The sequence below is a fragment of the Arachis hypogaea genome, chromosome 10 (assembly GCF_003086295.3).
Source record: "Arachis hypogaea cultivar Tifrunner chromosome 10, arahy.Tifrunner.gnm2.J5K5, whole genome shotgun sequence".
NCBI classification, from domain to species: Eukaryota; Viridiplantae; Streptophyta; class Magnoliopsida; order Fabales; family Fabaceae; genus Arachis; species Arachis hypogaea.
Genome location: NC_092045.1, coordinates 44,973,947 through 44,985,207, shown reverse-complemented (window position 1 = coordinate 44,985,207; position 11,261 = coordinate 44,973,947). Strand labels below are relative to the sequence as shown.

Below are 11,261 nucleotides of genomic sequence, written 5' to 3'. Positions count from 1 at the left end.
TCTAATGGCAGGGATAGATATGCTTCTCCCATAGAAATCGGGAGTAGGTGCAGTAAAGTCACCCAGCACCTTCCTTGCATTGTTGGCATTGTTGTTTTCGGCTGCCATATGTTCTTCTTCTTTGAAGAATTCGGTCAGGTCCTCTAAAGAGAGTTGTGCTTTGGCTTCTCTTAGCTTTCTCTTCAAGGTCCTTTCAGGTTCAGGATCAGCTTCAACAAGAATGCCTTTGTCTTTGCTCCTGCTCATATGAGAGAGAAGAGAACAAGAAATGTGGAATCCTCTATGTCACAGTATAGAGATTCCTTGAAGTGTCAGAGGAAAAGAAGAGTAGAAGACAGATGTAGAAAATTCGAACTTATCAAAGGAGATGGAGTTCAAATTTTGCATTAAGGAATAGTGTTAGTCCATAAATAGAAGGATGTGAGAAGAAAGGAAGAAGTTTTCGAAAATTAAGTTAAAAGATTTTGAAAACATTTTGAAAAACAATTAATTGATTTTCGAAAATAAGAGTGGAAAAGAAATCAAGTGATTTTTGAAAAAGATTTTGAAATTAGAAATCAAAAAGATTTGATTGAAACTATTTTGAAAAAGATGTGATTAAAAAGATTTGATTGAAAAGTTATGGTTTTAAAAAGATATGATTGAAAAGATATGATTTGAAGACAATTTTAAAAAGATTTGATTTTAAAAATTAAAAACTTGGCTAACAAGAAAAGATATGATTCAAACATTAAACCTTTCTCAACAGAAAAGGCAATCATACTTGAAATGTTGAATCAAATCATTAATTGATAGTAAGTATCTTTGAAAATAGAAAGAAATTGAATTTGAAAGAGATTTGATTGCAAAGATATGATTTGAAAAAGATTTGATTTTGAAAAACTTTGAAAAACTGAAAAAAATTGCATTGAAAAACAGAATCTTCCCCCTTGTGCCATCCTGGCGTTAAACGCCCAGAATGGTGCACATTCTGGCGTTTAACGCCCAAAATGCTACCCTTTTGGGCGTTAAACGCCCAACCAGGTACCCTGGCTGGCGTTTAAACGCCAGTCTGTCCTTCTTCACTGGGCGTTTTGAACGCCCAGCTTTTTCTGTGCAATTCCTCTGCTGTATGTTCTGAATCTTTAAGTCTCTGTATTATTGACTTGAGAAGACACAAATTAAAAATATTTTTGGATTTTTAATAATAAGGAATAATCAAAATGCAACTAAAATCAAATAATAATGCATGCAAGACACCAAACTTAGCAGTTTGTATACCATTGACACTAACAAAATGAGAATGCATATAACAAAACACTCAATTCAATAGAATTCAAAGATCAAAACAAAGAAATCATCAAGAACAACTTGATGATCAATGAAGACACATGCATGAATGCAATAAGAATAGAAACATGCAATTGATACTAAACTTAAGATGAGACTCTAGACTCAAACAAGACATATTTTTGGATTTTATGATTTTTGTAATTTTTTTGTGCTTTTTCGAAAATTAAGTGAAAAGGAAAATAAAGGTATCAAAATTCTTAATGAGAATTCCAGGAATCATGCAATGTTAGTCTAAAGCTTTAGTCTAAAGGAATTAGACATGGCTAGCCAAGCTTCAGCAGGACATTGCATTCAAGAGTTAAATTGATGAGGATCAATCAGCTTTGGTGATGATAAGAACATCACCTTGAAACACTAGAATTCATTCTTAAGAACTCTGAAGAAAAAAAAATACCTAATCTAAGCAACAAGATGAACCGTCAATTGTCCAAACTCAACAATCCCCGGCAACGGCGCCAAAAACTTGGTGTTGTTGCCGGATCTTGGCACTGATGTTACCAAAAGCTTGCTCAAAACTTGAACAATCCCCGGCAACGGCGCCAAAAACTTGGTGCGCGAAATTGTGAACAATACTTTTCACAACTCTCATAATCCCCGGTCATGAACCCCAAAAACTTGGTGTTCAATACCATGGCATTACACAACTTCGCACAACTAACCAGCAAGTGCACTGGGTCGTCCAAGTAATAAACGTTACGCGAGTAAGGGTCGATCCCACGGAGATTGTTAGTATTGAAGCAAGCTATGGTCATCTTGTAAATCTTAGTCAGGCAAACTCAAATGGTAATGGTGATGAACGAAAATAACAAAAAGGTAAAGATAGAGATACTTATGTAATTCATTGGTAGGAACTTCAGATAAGCGCATGAAGATGCCTTCCCTTCCGTCTCTCTGCCTTCCTACTGTCTTCATCCAATCCTTCTTACGCCTTTCCATGGCAAGCTTGTGTAGGGTTTCACCGTTGTCAATGGCTACCTCCCATCCTCTCAGTGAAAATGATTGCATATGCTCTGTCACAGCACGCGGAATTCAGCTGTCGGTTCTCGGTCAGGCCGGAATAGAATCCATCGATTCTTTTGCGTCTGTCACTAACGCCCCGCCTGCTAGGAGTTTGAAGCACGTCACAGTCATTCAATCATTGAATCCTACTCAGAATACCACAGACAAGGTTAGACCTTCCGGATTCTCTTGAATGCTGCCATCAGTTCTTGCCTATACCACAAAGATTCCGATTAAAGAACCCAAGAGATAAACACCCAATCTAAGGTAGAACGGAGGTGGTTGTCAGTCACACGTTCATAGGTGAGAATGATGATGAGTGTCACGGATCATCACATTCATCAAGTTGAAGAACAAGTGATATCTTGGACAAAGAACAAGCGGAATTGAATAGAAGAACAATAGTAATTGCATTAATACTCGAGGTACAGCAGAGCTCCACACCTTAATCTATGGTGTGTAGAAACGCCACCGTTGAAAATACATAAGAACAAGAGTGATCATTGGCCTCAGCCCCAGAGAGGGAACCAGAAGAACCAAGATGAAAATACAATAGTAAAAGGTCCTATATATAGAGAACTAGTAGCCTAGGGTGTACAGAGATGAGTAAATGACATAAAAATCCACTTCCGGGCCCACTTGGTGTGTGCTTGGGCTGAGCAATGAAGCATTTTCGTGTAGAGACTCTTCTTGGAGTTAAACGCCAGCTTTTATGCCAGTTTGGGCGTTTAACTCCCATTTAGGTGCCAGTTCCGGCGTTTAACGCTGGAATTTCTGAGGGTGACTTTGAACGCCGGTTTGGGCCATCAAATCTTGGGCAAAGTATGGATTATCATATATTGCTGGAAAGCCCAGGATGTCTACTTTCCAACGCCGTTGATAGCGTGCCAATTGGGCTTCTGTAGCTCCAGAAAATCCACTTCGAGTGCAGAGAGGTCAGAATCCAACAGCATCTGCAGTCATTTTCAGTCTCTGAATAAGATTTTTGCTCAGGTCCCTCAATTTCAGCCAGAAAATACCTGAAATCACAGAAAAACACACAAACTCATAGTAAAGTCTAGAAAAGTGAATTTTGACTAAAAACTAATAAAAATATACTAAAAACTAACTAAATCCTACTAGAAACATACTGAAAACAATGCCAAAAAGCTGAGGTCTCTAACAGACAAATGGGCAAGCTGAGGTCTCTAACAGAGAACTAAAGAGAATCTTGGAACGGACTGTGATGGCCCGAAGAAAGGATTGGGCAAAGAGCTTGGATGATGCTCTGTGGGCATACAGAACAGCATTCAAGACTCCTATAGGAACCTCTCCATACCAACTGGTATATGGGAAGGCCTGTCATTTGCCTGTGGAACTAGAACATAAAGCCTACTGGGCAACCAGATTCCTAAACATGGATGCACAGTTAGCTGGTGAAAAAAGACTGCTCCAGCTAAATGAGCTAGAGGAGTTCAGACTCAATGCCTTTGAAAATGCAAAAATTTATAAGGAAAAGGCAAAGAAATGGCATGACAAGAAGTTGTCAACCAGAGTCTTTGAGCCAGGACAAAAAGTCCTGCTCTTCAACTCTAGGCTCAGACTGTTTCCAATAAAACTCAAATCCCGGTGGAGGGGTCCGTATGTGATTACAGGAGTGTCACCATATGGATATGTTGAGCTTCAGGATATCGATTCTGACAAAAAGTTCATTGTTAATGGACAGAGAATCAAACATTATCTTGAAGGCAATTTTGAGCAGGAATGCTCAAAACTGAGACTTGAGTGATTCTCAGTGAAAGTCCAGCTAAAGACAGTAAAGAAGCGCTTGCTGGAAGGCAACCCAGTCATTAGGAAGTTGTATGAATTGTTCTTACAGAGGCAAGTATCAAAAATGAAGGAATTCACAGAGTTACAGAAGGATTCAGCTCAAAAAGCAGAGAAAAAGAGCTTACTGGCGAAAAAACGCTAGTAAGGGGCATTTTGGGCGTTAAACGCCAGAATGGGTACCATTCTGGGCGTTTAACGCCAGGAATGGTGCCATTTTGGGCGTTAAACGCCAGAATGGGCACCATTCTGGGCGTTTAACGCCAGGTGTGCAGCATCCTGGGCGTTCAGAAAAACGCCCAGTGCTAAAGGATTTCTGGCATTTAACGCCAGCCAGGGCACCTGACTGGGCGTTAAACGCCCAAAAGGGGCACCAAATGGGCGTTAAACGCCAGAATGGGTGCCATTCTGGGCGTTTAACGCCAGAAAGGTGGGGGGATGGTGCGCGAAATTGTGAACTATACTTTTTCACAACTCTCATAATCCCCGGTCATGAACCCCAAAAACTTGGTAGCTCAATACCATGGCATTACACAACTTCGCACAACTAACCAGCAAGTGCACTGGGTCGTCCAAGTAATAAACCTTACGCGAGTAAGGGTCGATCCCACGGAGATTGTTAGTATTGAAGCAAGCTATGGTCATCTTGTAAATCTTAGTCAGGCAAACTCAAATGTATATGGTGATGAACGAAAATAACATAAAAGATAAAGATAGTGATACTTATGTAATTCATTGGTAGGAACTTCAGATAAGCGCATGAAGATGCCTTCCCTTCCGTCTCTCTGCTTTCCTACAGTCTTCATCCAATTCTTCTTACTCCTTTCCATGGCAAGCTCGTGTAGGGTTTCACTGTTGTCAGCAGCTACCTCCCATCCTCGCAGTGAAAGCTAATGCACACACTCTGTCACAGTGCTGCCAATCACCGGTGTGGTTCCCTCCCCTACTGGAATAGAATCCAGTGATTCTTTTGCGTCTGTCACTAACGCCCAGTAAGTTACAGGTTTGAAGCACGTCACAGTCATTCAGTCATTGAATCCTACTCAGAATACCACAGACAAGGATTAGACCTTCCGGATTCTCTTGAATGCCGCCATCAGGTCCTGCCTATACCACGAAGATTCCGGTTAAAGAATCCAAGAGATATTCACTAGAGCCTCTTATGCTTGTAGAACAAGAGTGGTTGTCAGTCACTTTGTTCATGGGTGAGAATGATGATGAGTGTCACGGATCATCACATTCATCAAGTTGAAGAACAAGTGATATCTTAGAACAAGAACAAGCGGAATTGAATGGAAGAACAATAGTAATTGCATTAATACTCGAGGTACAGCAGAGCTCCACACCTTAATCTATGGTGTGTAGAAACTCCACCGTTGAAAATACATAAGCATAAGGTCTAGGCATGGCCGAATGGCCAACCTCCCAATGATCTAAGATCTAAAGTGATCAAAAGATATAAAGATCCAAAGACTTCTAATACAATAGTCAAAGGTCCTACTTATAGAAAACTAGTAACCTAAGGTGTACAGAAATGAGTAAATGACATAAAAATCCACTTCCGGGCCCACTTGGTGTGTGCTTGGGCTGAGCAATGAAGCAAATTTCGTGCAGAGACTCCTCTTGGAGTTAAACGCCAGCTTTAGTGCCAGTTTGGGCGTTTAACTCCCATTTGGGTGCCAGTTCCAGCGTTTAACGCTGGGATTTCTTGAGGTGACTTTGAACGCCGGTTTGGGCCATCAAATCTTGGGCAAAGTATGGACTATCATATATTGCTGGAAAGCCCAGGATGTCTACTTTCCAAAGCCGTTGAGAGCGCCCCAATTGGGCTTCTGTAGCTCCAGAAAATCCACTTCGAGTGCAGGGAGGTCAGAATCCAACAGCATCTGCAGTCCTTTTGAGTCTCTGGATCAGATTTTTGCTCAGATCCCTCAATTTCAGCCAGAAAATACCTGAAATCACAGAAAAACACACAAACTCATAGTAAAGTCCAGAAAAGTGAATTTTAACTAAAAACTAATAAAAATATAATAAAAACTAACTAAAAGATACTAAAAACATACTAAAAACAATGCCAAAAAGTATACAAATTATCCGCTCATCACAACACCAAACTTAAATTGTTGCTTGTCCCCAAGCAACTGAAAATCAAATAAGATAAAAAGAAGAGAATATACTATAGACTCCAAATTATCAATGAAACGTAGCTCCAAATTAGATGAGCGGGACTAGTAGCTTTTTGCCTCCGAACAGTTTTGGCATCTCACTTTATCCTTTGAAATTCAGAATGATTGGCTTCTTTAGGAACTCAGAATCCAGATAGTGTTATTGATTCTCTTAGTTAAGTATGATGATTCTTGAACACAGCTACTTATTGAGTCTTGGCCGTGGCCCAAAGCACTCTGTTTTCCAGTATTACCACCGGATACATACATGCCACAGACACATAATTGGGTGAACCTTTTCAGATTGTGACTCAGCTTTGCTAAAGTCCCCAATTAGAGGTGTCCAGGGTTCTTAAGCACACTCTTATTTGCCTTGGATCACAACTCTTATTTCTTTCTTTTCTTTTTCTTCTCTCTATTTTTTTCGTTTTCTTTTTCTCCCTTTTTTTTTTCACTGCCTTTTCTTGCTTCAAGAATCATTTTTATGATTTTTCAGATCCTCAGTAACATGTCTCCTTTTTCATCATTCTTTCAAGAGCCAACAATTTTAACATTCATGAACCACAAATTCAAAAGACATATGCACTGTTTAAGCATACATTCAGAAAACAAAAGTATTGCCACCACATCAAACTAATTAAGCTAGTTTTAAAGATGAATTCGAAATCCTGTACTTCTTGTTCTTTTGTGATAAAAACAGTTTTCATTTAAGAAAGGTGATGGATTCATATAACTTTTTGGCATAGACACTAGGACACTAATGATCACAAGACACAAACATGGATAACATAAGCATAAAATTCGAAAAACAGAAGAATAAATAACAAGGAAATCAAGGAACGGGTCCACCTTAGTGATGGCGGCTCTTTCTTGCTCTTGAAGATCCTATGGAGTGCTTGAGCTCCTCAATGTCTCTTCCTTGTCTTTGTTGCTCCTCCCTCATGATTCTTTGATCTTCTCTAATCTCATGAAGGATGATGGAGTGTTCTTGATGCTCCACCCTTAGTTGTCCCATGTTGGAACTTAACTCTCCTAGGGAGGTGTTTAGTTGCTCCCAATAGTTTTGTGGAGGAAAATTCGTCCCTTGAGGAATCTCAGGGATCTCATGATGAGTAGGATCTCTTGTGTACTCCATCCTTTTCTTGGTGATGGGCTTGTCCTCATCAATGGGGATGTCTCCCTCTATGTCAACTCCAACTGAATAACAGAGGTGACAAATGAGATGAGGAAAGGCTAACCTTGCCAAGGTGGAGGTCTTGTCCGCCACCTTATAGAGTTCTTGAGCTATGACCTCATGAACCTCTATTTCTTCTCCAATCATGATGCTATGGATCATGATAGCCCGATCTATGGTAACTTCGGACCGGTTGCTAGTGGGAATGATTGAGCGTTGTATGAACTCTAACCATCCTCTAGCCACGGGCTTGAGGTCATGCCTTCTCAATTGGACCGGCTTTCCCCTTGAATCTTGCTTCCATTGTGCGCCCTTTTCACATATGACTGTGAGGACTTGGTCCAACCTTTGATCAAAGTTGACCCTTCTAGTGTAAGGATGTTCATCTCCTTGCATCATAGGCAAGTTGAACGCTACCCTCACACTCTCCGGACTAAAATCCAAGTATTTCCCCCGAACCATAGTGAGATAATTCTTTGGATTCGGGTTCACACTTTGGTCATGGTTCTTGGTGATCCATGCATTGGCATAGAATTTTTGAACCATCAAGATTCCGACTTGTTGAATGGGGTTGGTAAGAACTTCCCAACCTCTTCTTCGGATCTCATGTCGGATCTCCGGATATTCACCCTTTTTGAGTGAAAAAGGGACCTCGGGGATCACCTTCTTCAAGGCCACAACTTCATAGAAGTGGTCTTGATGCATCCTTGAGAGGAATCTATCCATCTCCCATGACTCGGAGGTGGAAGCCTTTGCCTTCCCTTTCCTCTTTCTAGAGGTTTCTCCGGCCTTGGATGCCATAATGGTTATGGAAAAACGAAAAAGCAACGCTTTTACCACACCAAACTTAAAATGTTTGCTCGTCCTCGAGCAAAAGAAGAAAGAAGAGAGTAGAAGAAGAAGAAATGAGGAAGAGGGAGATGGTGGTGTGTTCGGCCAAAGAGGGGGAAAAGTGGTGTTTAGGTTGTGTGAAAATGAAGGGTTGAAGAAGGGTATATATAGGAGAGAGGGGGGTAAAGGGTTCGGCCATGATGGGTGGGTTTGGGAGGGAAAGTGGTTTGAATTTGAAGGGTGAGGTTGGTGGGGGTTTATGAAGGATGGATGTGAGTGGTGAAGAGAAAGATGGGATTTGATAGGTGAAGGGTTTTTGGGGAAGAGGTGTTGAGGTGATTGGTGAATGGGGGAAGAAGAGAGAGAGTGATGGTAGGGTCCTGTGGGGTCCACAGATCCTGTAGTGTCAAGGAAAAGGCATCCCTGCACCAAATGGCATCAAAATCCACGTTTTGAGCCATTTCTGGCGTTAAACGCCGGGCTGGTGCCCATTCCTGGCGTTTAACGCCAGGTTCTTGCCCTTTACTGGCGTTTAACGCCAGTCTGGTGCCCCTTTCTGGCGTTAAACGCCCAGATGGGTGCCAGACTGGGCGTTAAACGCCCAACTGCTAGGCTGACTGGCGTTTGAACGCCAGCAGCATCTTCCTCCAGGGTGTGCTGTTTTTCTTTCTGTTTTTGCTTTTTTCATTATTTTTGTGACTTCTTATGATCATCAACCTACAAAAAAGATAAAATAACAAAAGAAAATAATTAATTATAAAACATTGGGTTGCCTCCCAACAAGCGCTTCTTTAGTGTCACTAGCTTGACAGAGGACTCTCATGGAGCCTCAAAAATGCTCAGAACCGTGTTGGAACCTCCCAACACCAAACTTAGAGTTTGAATGTGGGGGTTCAACACCAAACTTAGAGTTTGGTTGTGGCCTCCCAACACCAAACTTAGAGTTTGACTGTGGGGGCTCAGTTTGGCTCTGTTTTGAGAGAAGCTCTTCATGCTTCCTCTCCATGATGACAGAGGGATATCCTTGGGCTTTAAACACCAAGGATTCTTCACTCACTTGAATGATCAACTCACCTCTATCAACATCAATCACAGCCTTTGCTGTGGCTAGGAAGGGTCTGCCAAGGATGATGGATTCATCCATGCATTTCCCAGTCTCTAGGACTATGAAATCAGTAGGAATGTAATGGTCTTCAACTTTAACCAGAACATCCTCTACAAGTCCATAGGCTTGTTTTCTTGAGTTGTCTGCCATCTCTAGTGAGATTTTTGCAGCTTGCACCTCAAAGATCCCTAATTTCTCTATTACAGAGAGGGGCATGAGGTTCACACTTGACCCTAAGTCACACAAGGCCTTCTTGAAGGTCATGGTGCCTATGGTACAAGGTATAGAAAACTTCCCAGGGTCCTGCCTCTATTGAGGCAATTGCTGCCTAGACAAGTTATCCAGTTCTTTGGTGAGCAAAGGGGGTTCATCCTCCCAAGTCTCATTTTCAAATAACTTGTCATTTAGCTTCATGATTGCTCCAAGGTATTTAGCAACTTGCTCTTCAGTGACATACTCATCCTCTTCAGAAGAAGAATACTCGTCAGAGCTCATGAATGGCAGAAGTAAGTCCAATGGAATCTCTATGGGCTCATCTTGAGCCTCAGATTCCCAAGGTTCCTCATTGGGGAACTCATTGGGGGTCAGTGGACATCCAGTGAGGTCTTCCTCAGTGGCGTTCACTGCCTCTTCTTCCTCCCAGAATTCGGCCATGTTGATGGCCTTGCACTCTCCTTTTGGATTTTCTTCTGTATTGCTTGGAAGAGTACTTGGAGGGAGTTCAGTAATTTTCTTGCTCAGCTGACCCACTTGTCCTTCCAGATTTCTGATGGAGGACCTAGTTTCAGTCATGAAACTTTGAGTGGTTTTGATCAGATCAGAGACCATAGTTGCTAAGTCAGAGGTATTCTGCTTAGAACTCTCTGTCTGTTGCTGAGAAGATGATGGAAAAGGCTTGCTATTGCTAAACCTGTTTCTTCCACCATTATTATTGTTGAAACCTTGTTGAGGTCTCTGTTGATCCTTCCATGAAAGATTTGGATGATTTCTCCATGAAGGATTGTAGGTGTTTCCATAGGGTTCTCCCATGTAATTCACCTCTTCTATTGAAGGGTTCTCAGGATCATAAGCTTCTTCCTCAGATGAAGCTTCCTTAGTACTGCTTGGTGCATTTTGCATCCCAGACAGACTTTGAGAAATCATATTGACTTGTTGAGTCAATATTTTATTCTGAGCCAATATGGCATTCAGAGTGTCAATCTCAAGAACTCCTTTCTTCTGACTAGTCCCATTGTTCACAGGATTCCTTTCAGAAGTGTACATGAATTGGTTATTTGCAACCATTTCAATCAGTTCTTGAGCTTCAGTAGGCGTCTTCTTCAAATGAAGAGATCCTCCAGAAGAGCTATCCAAAGACATCTTGGACAGTTCAGAGAGACCATCATAGAAAATACCTATGATGCTCCATTCAGAAAGCATATCAGTGGGACACTTTCTGATCAATTGTTTGTATCTTTCCCAAGCTTCATAGAGGGATTCTCCTTCCTTCTGTCTGAAGGTTTGGACTTCCACTCTAAGCTTACTCAATTTTTGAGGTGGAAAGAACTTTGCCAAGAAGGCATTGACTAGCTTTTCCCAAGAGTCCAGGCTTTCTTTAGGTTGAGAGTCCAACCATGTCCTAGCTCTGTCTCTTACAGCAAAAGGGAATAGCATCAGTCTGTAGACCTCAGGGTCAACCCCATTAGTCTTGACTGTGTCACAGATTTGCAAGAACTCAGCTAAAAACTGATGAGGATCTTCCATTGGAAGTCCATGGAACTTGTAATTCTGTTGCATTAGAGAAACTAATTGAGGCTTAAGCTCAAAGTTGTTTGCTCCAATGGCAGGGATAGAGATGCTTCTCCCATAG

At 41.4% G+C, this 11,261-nt stretch overlaps 1 non-coding gene across 1 annotated transcript; it reads left to right on the top strand.

Annotated features, from left to right (window-relative positions):
- The first annotated feature begins 10,825 nt into the window (after positions 1–10,825).
- Positions 10,826–10,933, top strand: LOC112718951 (small nucleolar RNA R71). The gene has a single exon (XR_003161276.1). It is a non-coding gene; the product is annotated as a small nucleolar RNA R71 (small nucleolar RNA).
- The last annotated feature ends 328 nt before the right edge of the window (positions 10,934–11,261 follow it).